The 22,664-nt window shown below is 43.6% G+C and overlaps 1 protein-coding gene across 3 annotated transcripts in view; it reads left to right on the top strand.

Annotated features, from left to right (window-relative positions):
* Positions 1-21,050, top strand: part of CDC42SE1 (CDC42 small effector 1) — a 433,771-nt gene extending 412,721 nt beyond the window's left edge. For all 3 annotated transcript variants that reach the window (XM_069649771.1, XM_069649772.1, XM_069649773.1), the window contains one exon: positions 17,054-21,050. The gene's annotated coding sequence lies outside the window, so the exon portion shown is untranslated. The remainder of the gene's footprint in view (positions 1-17,053) is intronic.
* Positions 21,051-22,664: the final 1,614 nt, after the last annotated feature.

Genomic DNA, 22,664 nt, shown 5'->3' with positions numbered 1-22,664 from the left:
CAGATCAGAGCTGAGGCACAGCGGGTGCTGGAGAAAAGGGTAAAATGTGGAATAGGCACTTTGCAAAATAATCATGAGAGCAAATGAGGTGGCTGAAGACGCTGGTAGCCATAATGTGGGGCCACCTGACTGGCATGATATTCAGGCCTGAACCCATGATGACAGATAGGCTTTTTAAGCCCTCGAGTTACTGGGGTTGGGGCACTGGCCAGGTAGAAACATTGGCTGCTTACACCCATGCAATTTTCTGCAAGGGAAAATGTACAACTACAGCTACGAACTTGAACCTTCCAAGCACACAAGACTCGTGCCCGTCGCTTGGAGAGCTTGGATACCGCTCAAATCAATGGAGGTGCACCAAGCCTATACAATACAAAAACAAACCCGGAAAGGAGGTTGCAGGGGTCGGCCTGGAATTAAACAAACTATATAAGGAGGGAGAGACCCAAACAACACTGCACTGGTTACAGTAGCTAGAATCTACTTTAGAACTCTCAGGGACTCGAACCTATATAACCCCTTAAAGAGCATCAATCAGGAATTGAAATGACCCTATTAAGAGAGCAATAATTCATAAACCATTTTTATTAACTTTCAAGTTACATTATATATATTTTTATACTTGTGGTTTTAATCTTTCGCACAGTGCAAAAATATTTTGCTGCATAGTGACTTGTTTAAGCAATAAAAGTGATGCGCAATATTATCAAACGGTTCCATACAGTACATTGCAGCTTAGAATTAAAAAATCTACGCTCAACAATATCTGCTACCCAACACACAGAATTTGAATTTATACGACACGTCCCAGTCTATACGTCATGTCAGACTGTTGAGGTTCATACAATACCTAGCACTACTAATATGTAGTTTACAAAAAACAACTGATGTATATGCATCTGTCCTACAGGTACAGTAAGAATATGCCCAACATACTTCGTATTTTCTTGTGTATTCACAAAATTGAACGAACTTCTTCAGGGGACAAGTCTTCTTTAACAACAGGATAGCCTTAAAAAAAAACCTCTGGGTTCAACATATTCTTAATCATACGCCAACGGGGCTAGGGACTTACTTCTAGTAATCCAGCCACCACTTGGAGTTTGACTGTTCCTTAGTGGTGGATCAAGCATCTAATCACTAGACAAACACTTAGACTAGAGTTTGAAATCCCCAACTCTTCTGAATTCGTATTAGAGTATCAGGAAATATAATATGCAATTAAGTAGAGCCTGCTCTGGTGCAGCCTTTAAGACTGCCACTACGGTAGTCTCAGGCAGCGTATGGACTGGATGAGATTAGATCCAGCAGCAGGTGTCACCATATACACATTGATCCTTAAATAGTAAAGTTTACAGTTCCCTGTATTTAGTTTATCTGCTCTACGCTCGAACATGGAAACAAGCCCCAAAACCGTATCCTTGCTGCCCTACATAACAAATGGATTACAAAAGGCCTGCCCACAACAGCTAAATGCAAACAATTCGACTGATTGGGCAAAAAACAAGCACCAAGATATTAAGCTGATGATCTATGCACCCTCAAGAACACTAACCTGAAACTGGAACAGGCATGGAGGAAAAACTACAACCAGAAATCAAAGCAGTGCATACCAGTGACCGATCCAACACTACAAAGCAGCCGTCTTAAATGCAACAAAACCCCACTTTTCAAAAAGCATCAAAATGGCAAAATATTCTCCTAAATATATTCAGGATCATTAATTGAGAAATCTAATCGCATGCAATAAAACTAAGATTGCATCTCAACAACTATGCAACAAAATCGCAAGCCATTTTAAAATCATATCATATTATCTAACCAACCATAAATGCAGCACGCAGAGATGGGAACAACCAAAGCCAGAAATCAACCTTCCAATAACTCTTGCACAAGTGAAGACCAAGACCAACCTAAAACTCAAACCAGACCAGGCAGAAATTATATTCTGCCCAGTTAGTGCCAAAGCTCACAAAAAAATCCCATGGCCTACAGAAATGGTCACTTGTTTGGAAACATCGAAAGTCGTGAAAAAACGTAAGCACAATGATGGACAGTGGACTAATTTGGAACCAAAAATCAATGCTGTGGTTAAGTGTTTTTTCCACATACTCTGTCTAGCTAATGACACATAGGAGATATATTTGTGGTTACAAACTTTTATGAACATAAAAACGGGTTAGAAAATGCCTCACTATCCCTAATCTAGGAGGAATATCCCTACCTCAACAAAAACAAATTAGTCTGTCCAGTGTGAAGATGCCAAATTAAAAGGTCTGTCCTGTGTTCGGAATCCTATTCTGGCCCCAACACGTTAACAAAACTTCAATGTGTAAAGGAATTGACTTTGGAGGGCTCCAAGTGCTAAAATGTTCAAATTCAACACAAAAGTTAAAACCCAACAAAAATATTTCCAACAAACAACCTTCACAGTTCCAGGGATCAATTTCCTTCTCCAGATTCGTTATCTTAAGTTACACTACTTCAAAAAGAATGCTTAAGTTCAAGGAGGATTACCTTCTCCCCTTGGTACGCTTTGTTTATCTTGGGGTATTGGCTCCCTTTCCCAAGTTGCAAACCCCAAGGGTACGTCCCTTCCTAAATGCTCTTATTCTTTATACAGTTACACAACAGTTAATTCAAGGACATGGCCTCCCTTTAAGTTCTTCAGAATAGGGAGTTGGTCTTCACCTGGGACACTCTCCCACCAGGTCTTATATATATATATATATATATATATATTTCTGAGGCTTGTGGAATCTGCTTAGATCACATGCTGTGCATAGGCCGACATCTAGTGGAAGCTGCGGAGTATTACAGTTTGTTTTTCGAAACTCGAAAATGGGCGTCGACACAGGCGTGCCAGTAATACTATCCCTAGTGTGACGTCCACTGTACCCAAGATCCCTCACGCGTCTGGGATCCTCAGATTGTTTTTTTCCGCCATACTGGTCGGAAGCATCTTGCGGAGTCCGCTGGCCTTAGCCATACTTTTGCTATTATATTGCAATTTAAAATTATTTATTGACATCCTTCCCCACCCCAACGTCAACCATCGATCTCGACGACGGCTGGAGAAGACATCGACCGTCGGCTGCTGCACGACGGATCTGGGCCTAGGAAGGCCGCTGGCCTCGGCCCGGGCCTAGTAGGCCGCTGGCCTCGGCCCTGCAAGTAGGGAGAGTGGGGGATGGTACATACTCTTCACTCTTGGTATATAGGTACACCTTATATATTTCCTACACTTATCAGCCCGCTGCCTCAAGGTGCGTATGGAGGGTACCCCTTTCCAATTCTGCCCCAAGTGCAATCGCAAATACCCTTGGGTCGACAGGCACGCCACATGCAATCTCTGCTTGCCGAGGGACCACCCCGAAGCGAACTGCAGAGCGTGTAGTAGGTTTAAACCTAAAACACTTAAGGACCGTTCGACCAAGCGTTGGGCCCACCACGCCAGGCAGGCAGCCATGGCAGCGGAGGGCGCCTTCAGCGATGGCAGCGACGCCGTACTTTCGGACGGCGAGGGCATTACGGCGTCGAAAGACTGCCGAGCGCAGGTCCCCGACCTCGGAAGGTTGTCCGGCAGGGCGGCTATGGGGAAGACCCCCGGCGACGCAAGCGCTACACCTACACACACTAAGTCCAACCGAACCTCGACGACGTCGACTTCTCGGAAAGAGGCACGGATAGAACGGTCCGACTCGGTGTCCTCTGGGCGCTCTCGATCGAGATCGCCTCATGACGCAAGGCAATCATCCACTCTTGCCAAGAGTGCCTCGCTCCCTAGATTAACGGAAGTTCGATCGTCGGAAGACGAAGACGACTTCCACCCCCAGGCCGCGCTCCAAGAGACCGAGAGCGCAGTTAACACCAGCGAGGCCCCACGCTCAAAACAAAATACCTCTCCCGACCCTCGGCGCCAGGCGTCGAAAGTCTCTGGGGCCTCTAAGGGGCAGGGAAAACATTTTTCCACGCACGGGGAGGGAGGGAAACAGCGGAAAGCTCAGCCTTCCACTCCTGTAAGACCATCCTTCCACCCCAAGCAGACAGATAAACATAAATCTACTGGGACAGCAACATCCAGCAAGGATACCCTTGATAAGTCCCCTAAGTTGCCTACTAAAGTGTTCCAAAGAATGGCCCAGCGAGGACATAGACAGGGTCATGTCAAGAATGTCTTCCTTAGCGGATTTTTATGACAAAAACCCAGAACATTTCCTTTCGTATGACCCTCAAGGGGCCACACCCTCAGGCTCCTCTGATCCTATCCCCCTAAGTAAAAAGGCCCGGGTCGAAAGACCTGACCCCTTCGAGGTGCAGCCTTACTCTACTCCATACTCTACTCCACACCCCAGATACCAAGGACAACCTTTCCCTGAAGGGGACCAGGAGTTTTCAATTATGGAGGAACGAACCGGGTCTGAATACTATGCGGAGGATGAGGACCTGGAGGAGGTAGAAGATGAGGAAATTTACAGAGTAGATTCCCCGGTAGAGAGCGAAGCCCCAGTTACCGACTCTCCAGTTGATAACCAACCCCTCCTTAATGAAGTTCTTGCTCGCGCAGCAGAACATTTTCACATCGACACCCACGGTGTACAGGAGGAAAGGGACTTCGCAGAAGAGTTGGTGGGAGAGAGGAGGCCGGTCGCTCAGACCATCCCTATCCTTAAATCCATACAACGTAGAATAGATCCATCCCTGGTGAATCCTAACCTCACCAGAGCCGTCAACCCCAGAGTCGAAAAACTTTTTCGGGCAGCCCAGTCTGACCCTCTTTATATAAGAGGTCATCTTAAACCAGACTCCCTAGTGGTTACCAACACTCGGAAGAGGGCTGGGACACCCTTATCGTCGTCAGAAGCTCCTCCCGACAAGGAGAGCAAAAGACTGTACGGGTTTGGCAGGAAGGTAGCCTCAACGTCCGCCTACCAAGCAAGGATTGCAAACTCCACCACCCTGTTGGCAAGTTACAACTGCCATCAATGGGAAGAGGTCGCGGCGCTCATAGCCTCTGCTCCTGAACCGTTAAAGGGCCAGTTGGCTCGGATCTCGGCAGAAGGGAGAGCCGTGTCTGGTTGCATTTTGAAAGCAACTTTCGACGCTGCAGACAACGCAGGAAGATTGATAGCAGAAGGTACTGTTATCAAGAGACATGCGTGGTTACGGCAGTCGGGGTTCAAGACAGAAACACAGGCGTCATTAATAGACAAGCCGGTGGAACCAGATCTATTGTTTGGGAAAGCGGTCGAAGACACACTTAAAAATGCCAAGGACGAGTACGAGACTCTCAAATCCCTTGGCCAGCTTACCAACAAACCCCCGAACCAGAGGGGGAACAGTAATTTTCGTCGCCCACGCGGCCAAAATTCACAGAGGCAACTATGCCCAAGGACAGGGTACACAATGGAACAACAACCAGCAGTCTACCCAAAGTTACAGTAAAGGTAACAAGAGAGGTCGTGGAAGAGGCAGAGGCAGCCCCAACAAGGGAGGTGGCACGCCTCCGCCAAAGCAGTGACGCTCAGTTCAGGGTCCCTTCTCACGCAACCCCAGTAGGGGGACGCATTTCCAACTTCACCCAGGCTTGGGAAGGGATCACCTCAGACAGATGGGTGCTGTCAACAGTGTCCACAGGATATTGTATAGAATTACTGCAGCGTCCCCGGAACCACCCTCCACGACAAAGAATACACTCCTTAGAACATCAGAAGATCCTTCTCAAGGAGATCGCCATTCTGCTAGAAAAGGACGCGATAGAACTCGTCCCAGGACACCAGGTAAACAAGGGTATCTATTCAACTTACTTCCTTGTGCCAAAGAAAGATTTGACAATGCGCCCAGTATTGGACTTACGGCCTGCCAACAAGTATGTCAAGCCCCCAAAATTCCGTATGACCACGCTACAAGAGGTAATCCCCCTCCTAAAAAAGGGGGACTACATGGCAACCTTGGATATGAAAGATGCCTATTTTCATATTTCCATGCTCCCGGCGCACAGAAAATACTTGCGCTTCAAAGTGGACAGTCGCCACTACCAATTCAAGGTACTGCCCTTCGGGATAGCTTCAGCACCAAGGGTATTCACCAAGGTACTGGCGGTGGCAGCTGCACACCTACGCAGGGAGGCAATCCCAGTGTACCCTTATCTGGACGACTGGCTCATAACGGGGGAAACCCCAAGAATTTGCAGGTCAAACATTCAGAGGACTATCGACCTCCTCCACGAATTAGGCTTCTCTATCAACGAGAAGAAGTCCAGTCTGGTGCCAAGCACCTCAAAACAGTTCCTAGGAGCAATCCTAGATACTCAGAAAGGGTTGACCTTCCCCTCGGAAGAAAGAATTCGGAATATACTACTGCAAATTCCACATTATCAGTCAGGTCAACAAATAACGGTACGCAAAGCAATGCGGTTAATGGGCATGATGGCGTCATGCATTTACCTGGTCCCCCACGCGCGTCTGCGCATGCGTCCCATGCAGGAATGGTTGGCGAAACAGTGGTCTCAGGCAAGTGGTCAGTGGGACGATCTAGTGGTCGTTTCGCCAACACTCGTACAAAGCTTACACTGGTGGACAAAAGAGAATCTCGCAAGGGGAAAACCCTTTTACGATCCCGAAGTACAAGCAGTGGTAACTACAGATGCTTGCCTGACTGGGTGGGGAGCTCACCATCTCCACCACACAGCTCAGGGTCTCTGGTCTCACTCAGTAGCCAAGAACCACATCAACCTGCTAGAGCTTCTGGCAGTATTCCGAGCGCTTCGGGCGTTCGAGCCCCATCTACTAAACTTGTCGGTGCAGATCCGGACGGACAGCACGACAGCCATGTTCTATCTGAACAAACAAGGAGGGACTCGTTCGCCAAATCTGTCCAAGCTTGCCCAGAAAATCTGGATATGGGCACTCAGACGGAACATCTTCCTATCAGCACAACATGTTCCAGGGGAGCTCAATTCCCTAGCGGATGCCCTAAGCAGAGACTCCCTTCCAGAAGAACACGAATGGGTCCTTCACAAAGAGATCGTAGAAGATCTCTTCTCTCAGTGGGGTTTCCCCACTATAGACCTATTCGCCACAAGCGAAAACAAACAATGCCCAGGATTTGCATCCAGGTTCCCCCAGCCAGACTCCCAAGGGAACGCCCTGTGGATGAACTGGTCAGGGATGTTTGCGTACGCTTTTCCACCAACCCCTCATCAGAAAGGTGGTGTACAAGATGAACAAGGAATCGATGACGCTCATCCTAGTTGCTCCCATGTGGGCGAGACAACCATGGTTTCCACACCTACGCAGGATGGCGCTGTGCGAGCCCATCAAACTCCCAGCCTGGTACAACCTACTGTCCCAGCAACAAGGTCTAACAGTGCACCAGGAACCCAACTCAATGAACCTGGCAGCATGGCTCCTGAGGTCATAGAGTTTGGCCATCTCAATTTACCACAGAGGTGTATGGACATCCTAAAAGAATCCAGGAAACCAAACACAAGGCACTGTTACTTTGACAAGTGGAAGAGATTCGTTATTTGGTGCCAGAATAAACAAATCAACCCAGTTGATTGCACTCCTTCCAACGTGGTAACATACATGCTCCACCTGCTGGATGCAGGGTTGGTTTTTAACTCTCTGAAAGTACACCTGGCAGCCCTCTCGGCTTACACCACATCCCATAACAAGGTATCGTGGTGGAAAGTACCAGTAGTTAAAGCCTTCATGGAAGGAGTAAAGAGACTTCACCCTCCTATTTCGAACCCACCGCCAGGATGGGACCTCAATGTGGTGCTAGCTAAGCTCATGGGGCCCCCTTTCGAACCCATGCATAAAAGTAGTCTCAAACACCTGACTTATAAAACGGCCTTCTTAGTAGCCATTACCTCCATAAGAAGGGTCAGTGAAATTCAGGCTCTGTCAGTGCAGGATCCTTTCTTTATTATCCACAAAGACAAACTGGTTTTACGCACACACCCTAGGTTCTCACCTAAAGTTATATCTAAATTCCATGTAAACCAGTCCATCGAGCTTCCGGCTTTCTTCCAGAACCCGCAAAGCTCGGCTGAGGTGAAACTACACACCCTTGATGTGCGTAGGGCGGTCCTCTACTATGTAAATAAGACCAGACCGCTAAGAAAAACAGATCAACTGTTTGTCTCCGTAGCTACAGGCAGAGAGGGGGATCGCGTCTCTAAAGGCGCGATCTCGAAGTGGATTATCAACTGTATACAGCTGTGTTACTCTCTTTCTGAAAAAACTCTGCCTTTTACGCCAAGGGCCCATTCTACTAGAGGCATTGGTGCCACTCTGGCTTTCATTGCAAATGTTCCCCTCGACACCATTTGCAAAGCAGCTACTTGGAGCTCTGTTCACACTTTTACTCAGCATTACTGCATTGACACTCATTCCAAGACAGATACACAAGTGGGACAAGCGGTTCTAAGACACCTGTTTGCTCATGACCCTTCTCACATCCCACCTCCTTCTTCGGGTACTGCTCGCTAATCTATGCACAGCATGTAATCGTATTTCTGATGCTTGTATCTGCTTAGATTCACATGCGACCCACCCTTCCTCCCCTCCGAGAGAAGGCGCATGATTGCTTGTAGTCTTACCTTTCTGTCTATCTGCTTGGATTATCTGTACTCACGCTACTCCTCATGCTTCCTCATGTCAGAAAAAATACAATCTGAGGATCCCAGACGCGTGAGGGATCTTGGGTACAGTGGACGTCACACTAGGGATAGTATTACTGGCACGCCTGTGTCGACGCCCATTTTCGAGTTTCGAAAAACAAACTGTAATACTCCGCAGCTTCCACTAGATGTCGGCCTATGCACAGCATGTGAATCTAAGCAGATACAAGCATCAGAAATACGATTACGGTGAGTAATGTATCATATATATATATATATATATATATATATATATATATATATATATATATATTCACACTCACTCATGGTACACTCTACTGCCAGGACTTTTGTTGCACACCGACTCAATTTCACCTGGTATATTTCTCTGCCAGGACTATTTTATTTGATTCAATCTTGTATTACACAAATACTTTGTTATGCAGATACTTAACTTCACCTGGCATACTTCTCTACCAGGACTTTATTATGCAAGTCACTCTTTCTTTCAACTTGGGGTTTAGTAACCCATAACAAACTTGCTTTACAAATGCTCTCACTTTAACCACGGTTCTGTTTGCCGTGTGCCGCATTTTCGAGAAATGATTGACTTTATTTGGCCATCCAGTAACCCACTTGCTTCCTTTAGGTTCACTGGTTGCTTCTATTGCTTCATCGGAATGAAATGTGCTTTCTGCCAACCCTTTTCCTTCCCTGGAATTACCGGTTGTCTCCAGAATTTCTAGACTCTCTCCTGATGCGGCATACTGTCTTTGTGTGCACCCTGTCAAGTGCTGCACTCCCGTTGTGTCGACTTTCGCTGTGAGCATCCCCGCTGCTTTCTCTTTCTGCAGCAGACTGCCCGCACCTTTGGTTTCTCATATTTGGTGTCGGTTTAACCCCTCGGTTGCCTGCAACGGCTTGCTTCCCTTCAACATAGTGCTCGGTGGTCCTACAGTCTGCAAGGCAGCTTGGTGTATGCAGCTCTCCTCTCTCATTCCTCTCATTAGCTGCAGCCAGTCTGCCTTTGAACTTCTTGGCTTGCTGACTCATTTGCCAACAACTAAGCCGCTGGATTCGTTGCCCCGGTCTTCATAATCCTCATTCCTCTGTTGCTGTTCCTTGTGTCTGCCATAGTTACTTTCTGAATGGCTTAAAGAACGTGAATACTGGGCCTCCTGGGAAGTGCTCCTCACTACTCCCTGTTTTTTCCTCATCCCGGTTGCCAACATATTCTCCCTAATGGGAGTTTGGGGGGGGAGGGTTCATCACAATAGATCCATTAGCATATGGGGAATGTGTGTAACAATCTGCCATTAAGGCATGAGGGACTGAGGAAACGTCCGTGTAGGGATAAGGGGGGGTATGTGCTTTCCTCCGACAATGTCCTGTCAGACGGTCCTCCCTCATATAGCCAGCCGCCCCAGGGTCAGGTAGCTGCTGCCGTCCCCTGGCCATATGTGAGGGGGTCACCTCAGGGAAAGAAGTGAGACGTTGTCAGATTCATCACACTTTCCACATGGAACATTCTCAGTCATATCACTGACTATCAAAAATCGATTGTCCACACCCTGTATCATGGTATTCTGTATTCTCCATTAAAGAAACAATATATCCAAATAACGGCTACAAGACTGCTACTATGACTCGACCAGAGAGGACATATCACACCAACACTAAGAATGCTTCTCTAGAAACTTCTTAAGTGAAACCTTTTATTTTTACACTTGAAGGAACAATGCTCTCATGATCACAAAAAAAACGTACAATAGATAAATCTGATCTGATGGGTATCAATGAGCGTCTTACAATGGTGTGAGTTTGAGAGACCTTCTGACCAGGTTGTGGAGGGGAGTAAATGGAAGTCACCAGGGACAATACATGCGTAGACTTGCAAAGATTAAGCACAATCAAGGACCTGCAGGTAGGTGGTACGACCAGCTGTGTAGGGATGTGACGATGATGGATAAGTGCTAGAGTGGAGTCAGAGAAAGTGGGGGACAGAGGCAGGTTAGAGATGAGGGAACACTTTTTGCGAGAAGGCAGATAAGAGGTGGTTAAGCAGGTAACTCGGAGGCAAGGAGGGAGACTTTTGGTTTGGTTTTGAACTAATCGGTGTGAACCGTTTGTTTCTCAGATTTCTGGGCAGAAGAGAATTCTATGCAAGCAGAGAGAAAGAGCACAAGTGAGAGACCGCACAGGGACGGTGAGGTGACACTAGGGTAGTCGAAGCAGAGCAGAGATTAGTAGAAGGCGTGTAGAGTTGGATAGAGTAGAATAGGTAAAGTGGTGCCTTACTGTGGATAGAATTGCGAACCGGATGAAGAAATGTACATCTGATCCTGTTTTGCGTAGTCGGCCATCCAGTCAAGACTGGTACAAGGAAGTAGGTGTGAAGTGAGGGAGGTCAGAGTCCTGGTAGCAAAGTTAATGATCTTGTGAAGAGGACAGAAAGCATAGTTCTGGAAACCAAAGTGGATGCTGGCACAGCAGTCCAGTTTAGAGGCGACCAGAGTGGTTACGAGATGCTTAGCAGTGTTAAAAGGAAGGATGTACCGGATTCTCGTAATATTTAGGAGGTTGAGGGGAGCCACTGTTGCAGCTTTGGAGATGAAGAAGGTGTGAGAAGGGTCGTAGATGAAGCTGAGCTTTTTAGCTGTAGAAAAGTAGGCGAGAGTGTTGGGTAGAAACTGGATAGGTAGGGTAACAGATGCGAGATAGAGAGTGAATATTTGGAAGGGGAAGAAGAGCACCTCTGTTTTGGTATAGTTTGACATCGGAGAGTGCAAAGCATTACAGTATTTAATGTCCAAGACGTAGTTGGACATTTTGGTAGAGGGATCGGAGGAGAGTTCAGTAAAAGAGAAGAGGATGTGGGTGTCATCTGCAAAGAGTTGGTACGAGAAGCCAAAGGAGGAAAACCTTTAGGTCTGTGGATGGACACTCATCCGGGCATAAATCTCCCAATGACAAATTAGGTGCCTACTAAGATTTAGCAGCAAAATTCAGTTTTATTTCAGAAAGAGGCATTACCTGCCTTTTCCAACCTTACAGTCAAACCCACTTCCGGGGGTTGGGGGTTAGGAGGATCTGTACAATACAGGATGACATAGCCTTCAAGATACTATAAAACACCTGGTTGTTCACTAAACCCTAATTAGCCAACACCTCACTAACCGATCAAGCCAACTCCAGGCAGGAGCGGAACAGAATCGTATTAAACTTTTCGACATACAGACCCAACTGATCTACAGACAAGATTAATTTCTTAATTACAAGATGGCTCAGAGCATGAACTTTCAGCAGATCTACCATCGAGAACCTGCCAGATAATCTCCCTCTTAATTAAACATCACATCACACACTTCCCAACTTCTATCATCCCATCAAATAACCATTACAAGACTACATGCTGGACAACATTTCCCCAGCTGAACTAAGCATTAACGTGCCATCATTATTGTTACACAACCACAGATGCGAACCATAGAACCTAGGCAGTAGGGTGGATTAACAGGAGACTGGCATTTTCAGATTTACTGCAAGAGATCGATCCAGGTAGTACCCACTATAATTTGCCCCACAGTAGCTGTGTCCCTAGGAGCTCCTACATTGTTCACTGGACTTAGCCTCTAGATGCCCCACTGATTGCACCTCAATTTTCCACAGTACTGTTCCCATCACGACTCTGCTTGTGGCTCCACTGTGATTTATCCCCACCATTGTTTACTCTGCTTTATTGCTCCACCTTGACCATGTTCACACTGTTTGCTCCTGCATGTCTCCTGCTGCTATTTTGCTCTTTTGTAAATGGGTCCCCAGGTACTGCATACTGTCCGTTGCTTGTGGGTTCCTGCCCACTCTAGGATGCTTCAGGATTCTCATCTTAAACTAAGGATTTCAGCATGGCAACATCCGATAAGATACTCCAAGTGCCCATTAGGTTCTCTCTGCCTGTTTCCCTGGTGTAACAAATTCTCCTTTCAACCTCACAGTACATACACACACTATTACCACATGATTCTAGCCTTTTGAGAAAAGATACTGTAAGTCTCGTCAACATCACCTACAAATGTACACCTGCATGCACCAACACAACAGCAAAGCTATCTTGCAGATTCCCGCTAAACAAACCCCCAAGCTGCTTCTTTTTAAGGTCTCATAGTGCCAAGAGACCATGCAACTGGCAGTGCAATGCAGTATAAAATCAAATAACCTGACATTTGAAAACAAAAACTATTTGGGGCTATCCCCATACATTTACAAAACACTAAAACAGAACTGCTTGCACTTGCATTTGCATTTAAACAACTTTTCATAATTCAATGAAAAATCATGTGTGTTACACACTCCGTCTTCAAAGGCAAGAGCCCCGAATCCACCAAAAATAAATTCATACATTACAACCTCATTATCAGGCATTACTCTCCAATGTAGCCTTAGTAGCAGTGCCACACATAAACTGGAAATGTCAAGGTAGAGCCTCCTCATTCCTACAAATCAAACTATGAAACTCAATGGCAGGGTTACTGAACACCAACTTTCAAGAAATTAATCAGAATCTAAATGTTCAAAACGCTGTTGCAGGCAAACTAGCATGCCAAGACACAGGACGTTCAAAATCTCAACCTATTGGATACTAAAACCTACCGGAACCACTTAATTTTTTAACATGAACATACCAAAGGCTGAAGCACTAGGACCTTAACAACATACTTGCCACTGAAAACCTGGACCCAAACTGCAGCATGAACACCAACCTTGAAAAACGGGACAAAACAAAGACTGGATCTATTTGGGGCAGCTTCACTGACAAATGCAGCACCATCCTCAATAGATGGCACATGGAGACGCAGTCAGTGTCCATTTCCCTCATCAGACCCATGACCGCTTTTCCACACCACAAGCCTCATATAATGCAACGCGAAACAGCGAGAATACCTTATTCTGCTAGATAAAACAAACCAGGACCTCACATTTTAGGCCAGTGGTAGACTGGTACTTTACCAGTTCAGCATAGCCTAAATGCATATAACAGGACTACTCGGGAGTCCGAAACAACTCTTCCATCCACAGTTATTCAATGCACCCTTCAGCCTGCCAGCACCCTTGCACAACACGTGCGGCCCCCATAACACCACCCCCACTAAATTAACTTAAGTGGAGATACTCCAAACACACTGCATGACACACTACCTGCCTGATTCATGGAATTATATGCGCCGCAAATGCAGATTTGCGCTACTTTCTGACCGAAAATCCCCGTTTAAAGAATGGGGATTTTCGGCTAGAAAGTCACGCAAATTTGCGTTTTCGGTGCACATAATTCCATGAATCGGGCTGTACATCTTTAGCCCGATCATCCACCCGCCACTGGCTAGAGGCTCCCTTGGTTTTCCAACACTGTCATCTGATAGATGTTGGGAATATGTTTTATTTGGAGAGGAAAACCTAAGTGCCTATTCCGCAAACCAAGGAGAACCATACTGACACATAGCTGTGAGGGGTCATTAATGAGAGGCGGACACAAAGTTTTAATATTCTCAGCATTAGTCATTTTTATTCAAAGAAAAATTGGTTTGGCTAAAGACCTATCTATCCCCATCCTAAAAAGAATATCCCTGCCTATGCAACTGAAACTAAAGCAAGCTGACCTTGTGTCCAAAATATATCTGACCCTCACACTAACATACACAATCAAAAGGTGCGAAGTAAATGTGTAATTCCAACAAAACAATTCTTGTGTCCAGGGGTTGGTTCCCTTCCCCTGAACTATTTCAGGAAAAGTATTCAAAATGTTCTGTTTCCACAATGATCTGTTAAAGTTAATCAAAATGTCTCTTTAACAAAATATTATCCTCACAATGGCATCCACAACACTGGTTGGAGTATAGCAACAGGAAGTCTTTTCTAATTTTCAGGATGGCAAAATGTTTAATTTCAGCAACTGCTTGATATGACAAAGTTTCTCTTTCACATAACTGCTAAAAAAAATTCTCAACTGAATCTTTAAATATCCTGCTTTACTCTCCTGCCAGGAATATCCCGCTTTTGGCTCTTGCAGATCCCCTGGTTTATTCTCCTACCAGGTATCTCTTTCCAAACAGGGTTCACTGCCTAATGCACATCTTTCACCAGGTCGTTCTACAATGTTATTTCCTTTTAAAGTATAAAACAGTTGCACTTCTTCACTGTTTATACCTCGTTGACTTCAGGTATTACTTGACCAAACCCCCATATATTGGATGTCAATACGGGAGAAATTGGAACAAGTTCTGTCTGTCAACTTCTCTCTTAATATCTCTTGACCTTTGGCAATGCTTGTTCCAATTTTCCCATATCGACACTTCATATAAGGAGATTTGTACAATTTTAGCCTTTCAATTTCTACATTAAGGTCTCTTGGCTTATGGCAATGCGTGTTTCAGGTTTCCCCAAATAGATCTCATATAAGGATATTTGAACCACTTTTGGCCTTTAATTCTACTTTGTCGGGATCCAAAATAATTACCCAAGTGTTCATAATTTTGTTGGCACGTCCTGGGGCAACCAACTCCTCTGGCTCAACTCACTGGTGTAACGTTCAGCGAAGATTTCTCGTTGGGAAGGCAACATCTGTCAGGTTCCCATGTCCGCTTTTGACCTACTTGCCGATGGAACCAAGACAACTGCACAGAACCACACCTCCTCTTGTCTTGCAGTGGGTGTCTTACTTCTAGCGGTCCACCCAGGGTACCCGCTGTGGCATTACCAGAGTTCCGCTCCTACGGTATGATACACCTCCAGTCGGTTGCCTGTAAGCGTTTGCTTCTTCCTGCACGGCTCGTCTCCATGAATCTGTTTCTGCCTTTAGGTTTGCTTCCCACTTAAACGTTCTCTGTAGCTCTCCACTCTTTATTTGCAGGTTCCTTTCAGGTTTAAATGTTCTGCGCAGCTGATTGTGACCCTGACATCTAGACCGCACATTGAACTTGATGTTACTTTCATTCCACATGGACTCCTTACTTTTCTTCTTCGCCTCATTACTTGAGGATTTCTGGGGCTGGAGCCTAAAGGAATTTTAAACCTTTTTTAATTTAAATTGTTGAACACCATTGTTTAAACAATAACCATCATAAACCATAGATGTTAAATGTGTTTTAGGAGTGTTATGTACACATAAAGGGTGGATAGTATTTTGTCTAGGATGTTTGACAAAAGAGGGTTTCAGGCTTTTACAACTGAATGGTTCTGTATAATGACAACACCACTTCTCCCCGACAGCCATCTCCTGCCATTTGATCCACCCTCAGGATACCACCCCAGTGTCAGGATCAGGTAGCATCTGCCTTCCCCATGCCACATGAGAGGAGACCTTAGGCTGGGGATAAGTAATGACTCCGTAGGATTCATCACACAGCACTTGGGTGCTTGAAGCCTGCACTCATCAACACCACAGGGTTTGCACCTTCCTCTCCCCCTAATACACTAATCAGCCTCCCATCACTTTTATTTGCAGACCATGTCCCTCTACGATACCAAAACATGAGGTATGCTTTACAAAACCCCATTATATTACTTTCCCAAGCTTGCACTCAGCTCCTCATGGAGTTTGAAATATTTCTCGGTTAGTTATGCACAGAATGAAGCATAACAGATTCACGCCTCAAAAGGTGGATGGTACTTACCTGTAACAGTATTTTTGCTGCTTGATTGATTTATAGTCGCACACACTCAGCCAGCCTGTTGTCTCAAGTGGAATTGGATGTATTTACGATTTGGTATGTTTTATAATTTCCAAATTAGACTATGCAATAGCTGCAAGAGTCAGTATCAATCCAATGATGGGATCTATTTTAAGGGACATTATGAAACCGCTCAACAACATTTAGACACCCAATTACTGATACACCCATTTCAATGCTCTTGTTAATATCCAAGAAAACATATTGAAATACTCGAATAGAACCATCACTAGATGGTGATTTAAGCACAGATTGCTCATCTAAAACCGAGACAAACAGTTGAGAAATGCTTACCTAATACATTTCAAATATTGTGGGTCTTTACCATTGCATATGTATCATGACTGGTGAATTTTGTTTAATTTAAAGTTGTGATTTTTTTCAATGCGCATTTGTGGCTCTTGCATGCTTGCTCTGCATCTCGTCACAAAGCAATTGCATGCACTGTGCTTTATAAATTCTGCTTCTATGGCAACTTCCTTTTGTACCATCAGGGTATGTCCATATACAAACCTGGATCATTTGAGATCCCCATTGCATTACTGTCACATTCTGTTACACCAGTTAATTTTGTTAAATTGCACACAGCATGCTATGAATATTACTTTTATTTCGTCATATCAGCCATGCTTGCATGTTTTTTTAGAGTAATTTCAGTCATGTGATTAACCTTTTATTCCTTTATCTCCAATTTTTGCAGGCTTTGCACAATTTCACATAGGAATCCACTTGAACTGCCAGCTTGCTGAACAGGAGGAAATCCCATGTGTTGCTTTTAGTCCTTTGCCAATTTATGCATACTGGTCCAAGTTGGACGATTTTCCTGAATATTCGTCTTTTCAGAATAGAAATAGAATGAGCTGAAAAGACAGACTGTGGTGTTTGCTTTTGAATTGACTTGGACATGAAATATCAAGCATGCTTTGTGACTGGGGTTCTCAAATTAATTCCCACCAGCCATATGTCAAATGTTTGGTGTACATTATTCATGATGATTTTTCAAATTCTTACAATGCCAACATACCCTTTATAGTTTGTGTTAAAAAACTAAAAGGCTTTTTGGTTTGATATCTGTGAAAGTACGCATTGGTCAGTCTTCAGTTGTTTGTCTTAAAGCCATGGGTGCATCTTAAATGCACTGTACAAACCAGATCATTTAGGTTTTGCAGAGTAATTTAGCAAAGAAATACACCAGAGTAAAGTATTGATTTATATATTAAAATAATGTTGTACTAATGGACCACAGCTGCCAGGTTCAGCTTACTGGTAAAACGGCATTTAGATTGTTAAAATTACACAAGCACAAATATAGAGCAATGCCATTTGCTCAATGTGATTAGCAATACACATCTGGATTTTCTGTACATCTACATCGGCAAACATAGGGCACCATTAGGAGCTGGTTTTACAATGGCTGCTGTCACCGGCACTGCGTGTAGCTTCAGCAAATTAAAACACGCTTAGATCAAGACAGGAGCCTACTTGATGCATGTGCCAAAGTAAGATATTCTAAAAAGTGACCAACTTGCATAGTGCACACAACCAGAGTATGCATATGATAAATCTTTAAGAAACAGCTCTAAAAGCATTCATGATTTTTTTATTTTTCTCTAATACCAATGCGAAATAAAAATGTGAGCATTATTCATTTTGTAAAATGTGTGGGGAGAATGTACATTGCTTTAGCACAAGTTCACGTCCACACCCCGCACTGAACAAGCACTCCGTTTTCTACTGAATACTTGATGGGAAGTTACTGCAACATTTGGCCAGATCTCTTCAAGCAGAGATCCAGGAGTTAAAATTTCTTCACTACCACGCTCCGGCCAGGACCAATCATATATTACCCTATCTGCACCAGCCAAGAAGGATTTCCAGGTTTGTTATCAGTAGCACAAGCACTAATTTCAGACCTTTTTAATTCTTGCACATTTTGCAATGTATTTCATCACTGTACTTAAGTGCAAGTTCAATTTCTTGTTCTCTTGGGATATTAGTGTCTAAGCATGTTGTGATCAAGATTAGACTTTACTCATAAACATTGACGCCCAAGCCACTGAGATCAGGGCTTGGCAGATTGTGGAGAATTCAAAGTCAATTCCTCAAATACAATCTGACCCTCTTCCCAATCATGAATTGATTGTTGAATTGCTATTCAGGACTTTGTGCAAAAGTGTACAAAATTCAGTTCCTGTTGCAGCACATACTTTGGACGTTAGATGGACTGGTTCTATTTCTGTCTGATGTCTTGCACATATGAATAAAATTACTTAACACTGGCTCTCCATTATGGGCAACTGTTTCATTATCTTAGTCTTTTAAACATCTTTGTCACAATTTGGGGGTAAGCCGTTTCAAATTTTAGAAATGAGAGCAGTTCTAAGCTGGAGAACAAAGGTTCCAGGATTAATGTACTAGCTGTGGACAGTGGTGCATTGCGATCTTAAGAAATGGCTGTTGATTTATGTGCATCATCGTGGATGCCTACAAAGCTGTATCTCTATTTACAATATCTATCATGACCTGGCAGGGAATCCTGATCAAAGTTAAGTGAAACATTTACTATTGACTCAAATGGAAAGTGCACTTATAGTTTATGAATAACTTAAAATGTGTGCTGGTTATGGATATAAAAATATATTTTTGGTGCACATTGCCATGTTTTAAACGCACAAAGCACTTCATCCAATGCAAAAAGCAGACCAGATTCTCAACTACCTTTTATCAAGGTTTTTGACAACCATTGGAAGTACGTCAATCTGAAACAGTTTGTGCTTATAATCAAGTTCAGTGCAACCTGTACAATTCAGGCTTGGATTTAAATGTGTTTCTCTGGGAAATAATTGTTTCCCTATATTTTCTGTAACTGAGACTATGCATTTTCTGGGTGAAGCACTTCTATTTACAGTTTGCCAACGGAACCACGCTTTGGTATAAAAATGTCAAATGCACATACCACTAACCGCTATTGCCTTCTATGTGCGCTGTTATGTTGATAGTCTGGTGGTTACTGTACTAAATAAGTCCTCACAGTGACTCCTTGGTACTGGCATCAGTCATGACATCTTTGGATATGAAGTGGGGGTGAGGGAACAGTCACCCTTTTTTGCTTGAGACGCTTAAGAGCACAGTATCAAATGAATTATTTTGACCATGGCATGAACCTCCTTAAGTACTCTGATGACGGCAGCTTGGTTATATCCGCAATGGAATTTGAAACCGAAAGCAGATGCGTTCCTAGGGACCACAAGAAACTAGATTAGCATTTTCTGGAAACATGGTGTTTGGGAATTTTTGTTGGCATTTTCATCATAGCAGACATTGTTATTTGTATTATGAAAAAAAGTATTAAGTGAGGTAGTTGTTCACTGTCCTGGGGGTATCTGGAGATTTTGAGACAGGAACCAAGTGCAGTCTGTCAAAGACCCAGCTCCTCCTCTGGCTCTGAAAGGCCAAAAGGGCTCACCTGGGCAGAGCTGATGATATTTGATGGACTTGGCTGTAACTCAATTAACCTTTCAAGGGGACAGGCCATTTAGGAAATCTTACAATTTTCCTGAATGTTGGTCCAAATGTATTGAGGAGTAAACTTAATTTAACTCTTAACCAACATTGTATGAAAGTATGCTACAGAGGGGAAGACCTACTTTTCTAAGGGTAATTAGACTATCATCTCTCCTATCAAATCTAGGAAATGATTCAGAAAAAAAGCTTCTGACTACTTACATAAATTATAAATTCATGTTGATATGTTTTAGGTAAAGTTCTGCTACTTCATTCAGCATTACAAAATTGACTTTTTTTCTAGCTTCATTTTTTGACATGCTTAATAACAAAGTGCCATGCATCAAAAATAAATTCACTTTTTTGTAGCGGTGCACACAATGTATGGTAGTTTTGTGTCCCATTAAGAGTTTTTCATAGCAAATGACTAATAGGGAGTTTAGTTGACTTTAACCTGTTGAATCGGTCTGTAGGCCTTTCCCACCCAAGCTTGATCAGAATCTAACCGCATTTCTGTGTTTCTTCAGAAGGGGGGAGAAAGTGTTCGGTCTGTCAAGGCATTGCAAAGTGAAAAAGTATCATTTTCTCCAGTAGGACACATGCTCACTCTTCTCTTCATTTACAAAGCTTAAATGTGCCCACACTTTTAAAAATATTCTTCAAACCAATTTTATTGTTTTCTTTTCTCTAACCCCCCTGCCTCCCAAGCTGTCCTGAAGGAGTACGTTCCATATTTCCTATTTAGTGTTAAATGCATGCTCTTCAAGAAGCTAGTTAAATGCAACATTGGCCAGAAAAGGGTGCTTTGCATGCTGTTAAGTTTCTTCCATGCACAACTTTTATGTCAGAATTTGGATGTGCTAGAGCTATACATTTACATAATTTGCTATGCTGTTAGGACATAACGTTTTTAATGCAAAACAATTGTTTTTTAAATAATGTATTCAGTGGCGAGGTAATGTTGATTGACTAACATTTCCTGGTAAAAATTATGACAGGACACAACTCTGAACTTCATTTCGAAATTGAGTACACAGGTGGCTCTTGCAGAATATGAGAAACACCCTTACTGGATAATAATGAAACACCGAAAAATTTACCCTACCCAAGATTTATGCCGTATGAATGATCTTTTATGTGTTTTGGAATATGCTGTAAGACAACAAGAATCATGCAAAATGTTGTCAGCCCTATGACCAGTGTGAATTGTATTTATTTACTATGAATCCCTTTAAAAAAAATGATTTTTAGCCGCAGTCTGGTACTGCCTTTAGGTCAGTGGTCCTTCTAAATGACTTGTGTATGTAAATGTTAGGCATATAGCTGCACAGTGCACATACACAAAATCACACTCTTGTACCTTCTTGTCCTAGAGTTAATTGTATGCATTAAACCATATGCATAACATTATTTAACTTGAGCAAGCAAACATTTTATTTTGTTAAATTTGACAATGTCCTGGAGTTGGAGAAAGTGACATATCATTCCAGAGCTTTTCATAATTACTCCTTGTTAAAAGCAAACCTTGTTACTGGTCACCAGTCTTCTGATCAGTGTTTATTGTTAATTGAAAGAAATACATTGGGGAATAGAAGATTCATGTTTATACAAAACACTTTTTTTCCTCTTGCAAATGTGTTCCTTTAGTCTCAAGAAACCTTTGTTGCTCAGAACAGGCTTGTTCTCCTAACAATGGAGAAAACCATGAAAATGATCTCTTTCCAAATCTTTGAAAATGTATGCTGTAAAACGATGTTGAATAAAAGGTAAGGAAGAGGTAGTGATCGATTAACAAAATAATATGATTTTGTTGTTGTTGACAAAAAAACACAACGTAGAACAATGTTCTATTTTTTTCTGGCACAGCACTTAATTTGTATGGTTAGCATGTTTGTAGGTGTTTGTGATATTGGAAGACAAGGGAGACACATTTTGATTTTTCCATACTGCTACACTATTCGAGTTAGGTGGATTAACCATTTTAAGAACTCTAATATCGTGCTCCCATAGTTTCCAGCTTCCATAGCCAACAACCTAACCACCAGGACACGGGTGCATTTGCCAAAATCTTATTGGACAGTTTTCCTGTCAAAATAACTAGCAATATCCAAAAGGAAACAATTTGCCAACGTTGTTATCCCAACTGCATCTACTTTAACCTGAGCAAGAAAGGTTTCTACAAAGAAAGAGCAATACTGGGATTAAAATTTGTATTGACAATAAGACATTGGAACAAAGTATACACTGGAACACTTGGTGTAGGTGCATCTCTTGGGGCAAGCCTTTAAGTTTGCTGGTCTGGAAACTAGGGTGCCGGTAAGCTAACTGGCACAATTGTTTCCAGACTGGCAATCTAGGGGTCTGCTTGCCGGGGCTACTGTGCCTGACAGGTCGGACCCTGCCTGGCACAGTGGCCATGGTAGGCAGACCAGTCACCGAAACACTGTTCGCAATGGTGCCTGCGTTTGAGTCCCCACTCCCATAGAGTCCTAATGGACTCCATGGGAATGGGAACTTAACATTTTACCGGCGCCTGTCTTCCCTGGCCAATGGAGTTGTAATCTCCCGGTGGCACCGGAAAGTCAGGCGCCAGTAAAATCTTACGGTCCGGCGGCTACCCGCTGGTAACACTGGCAGGGTTACCGCCGGACTCTTAATGAGGCCTCTTTTGTTGTATTAGACACAAACACTTTAAGCTAGTAATGCAGCTGTACATGTAAGTTAATGACCTTTGTGCAATAGTGGTCTGAGTAAAAGTGAGCACAGGCAATATTTACTGATGAAATGTCCCCAGCATCTTGACTATT

This window comes from Ambystoma mexicanum, chromosome 1p, assembly GCF_040938575.1.
Source record: "Ambystoma mexicanum isolate Mex_15411 chromosome 1p, UKY_AmexF1_1, whole genome shotgun sequence".
Taxonomy (NCBI): Eukaryota; Metazoa; Chordata; class Amphibia; order Caudata; family Ambystomatidae; genus Ambystoma; species Ambystoma mexicanum.
This window is presented reverse-complemented; position numbering and strand designations above follow the sequence as displayed.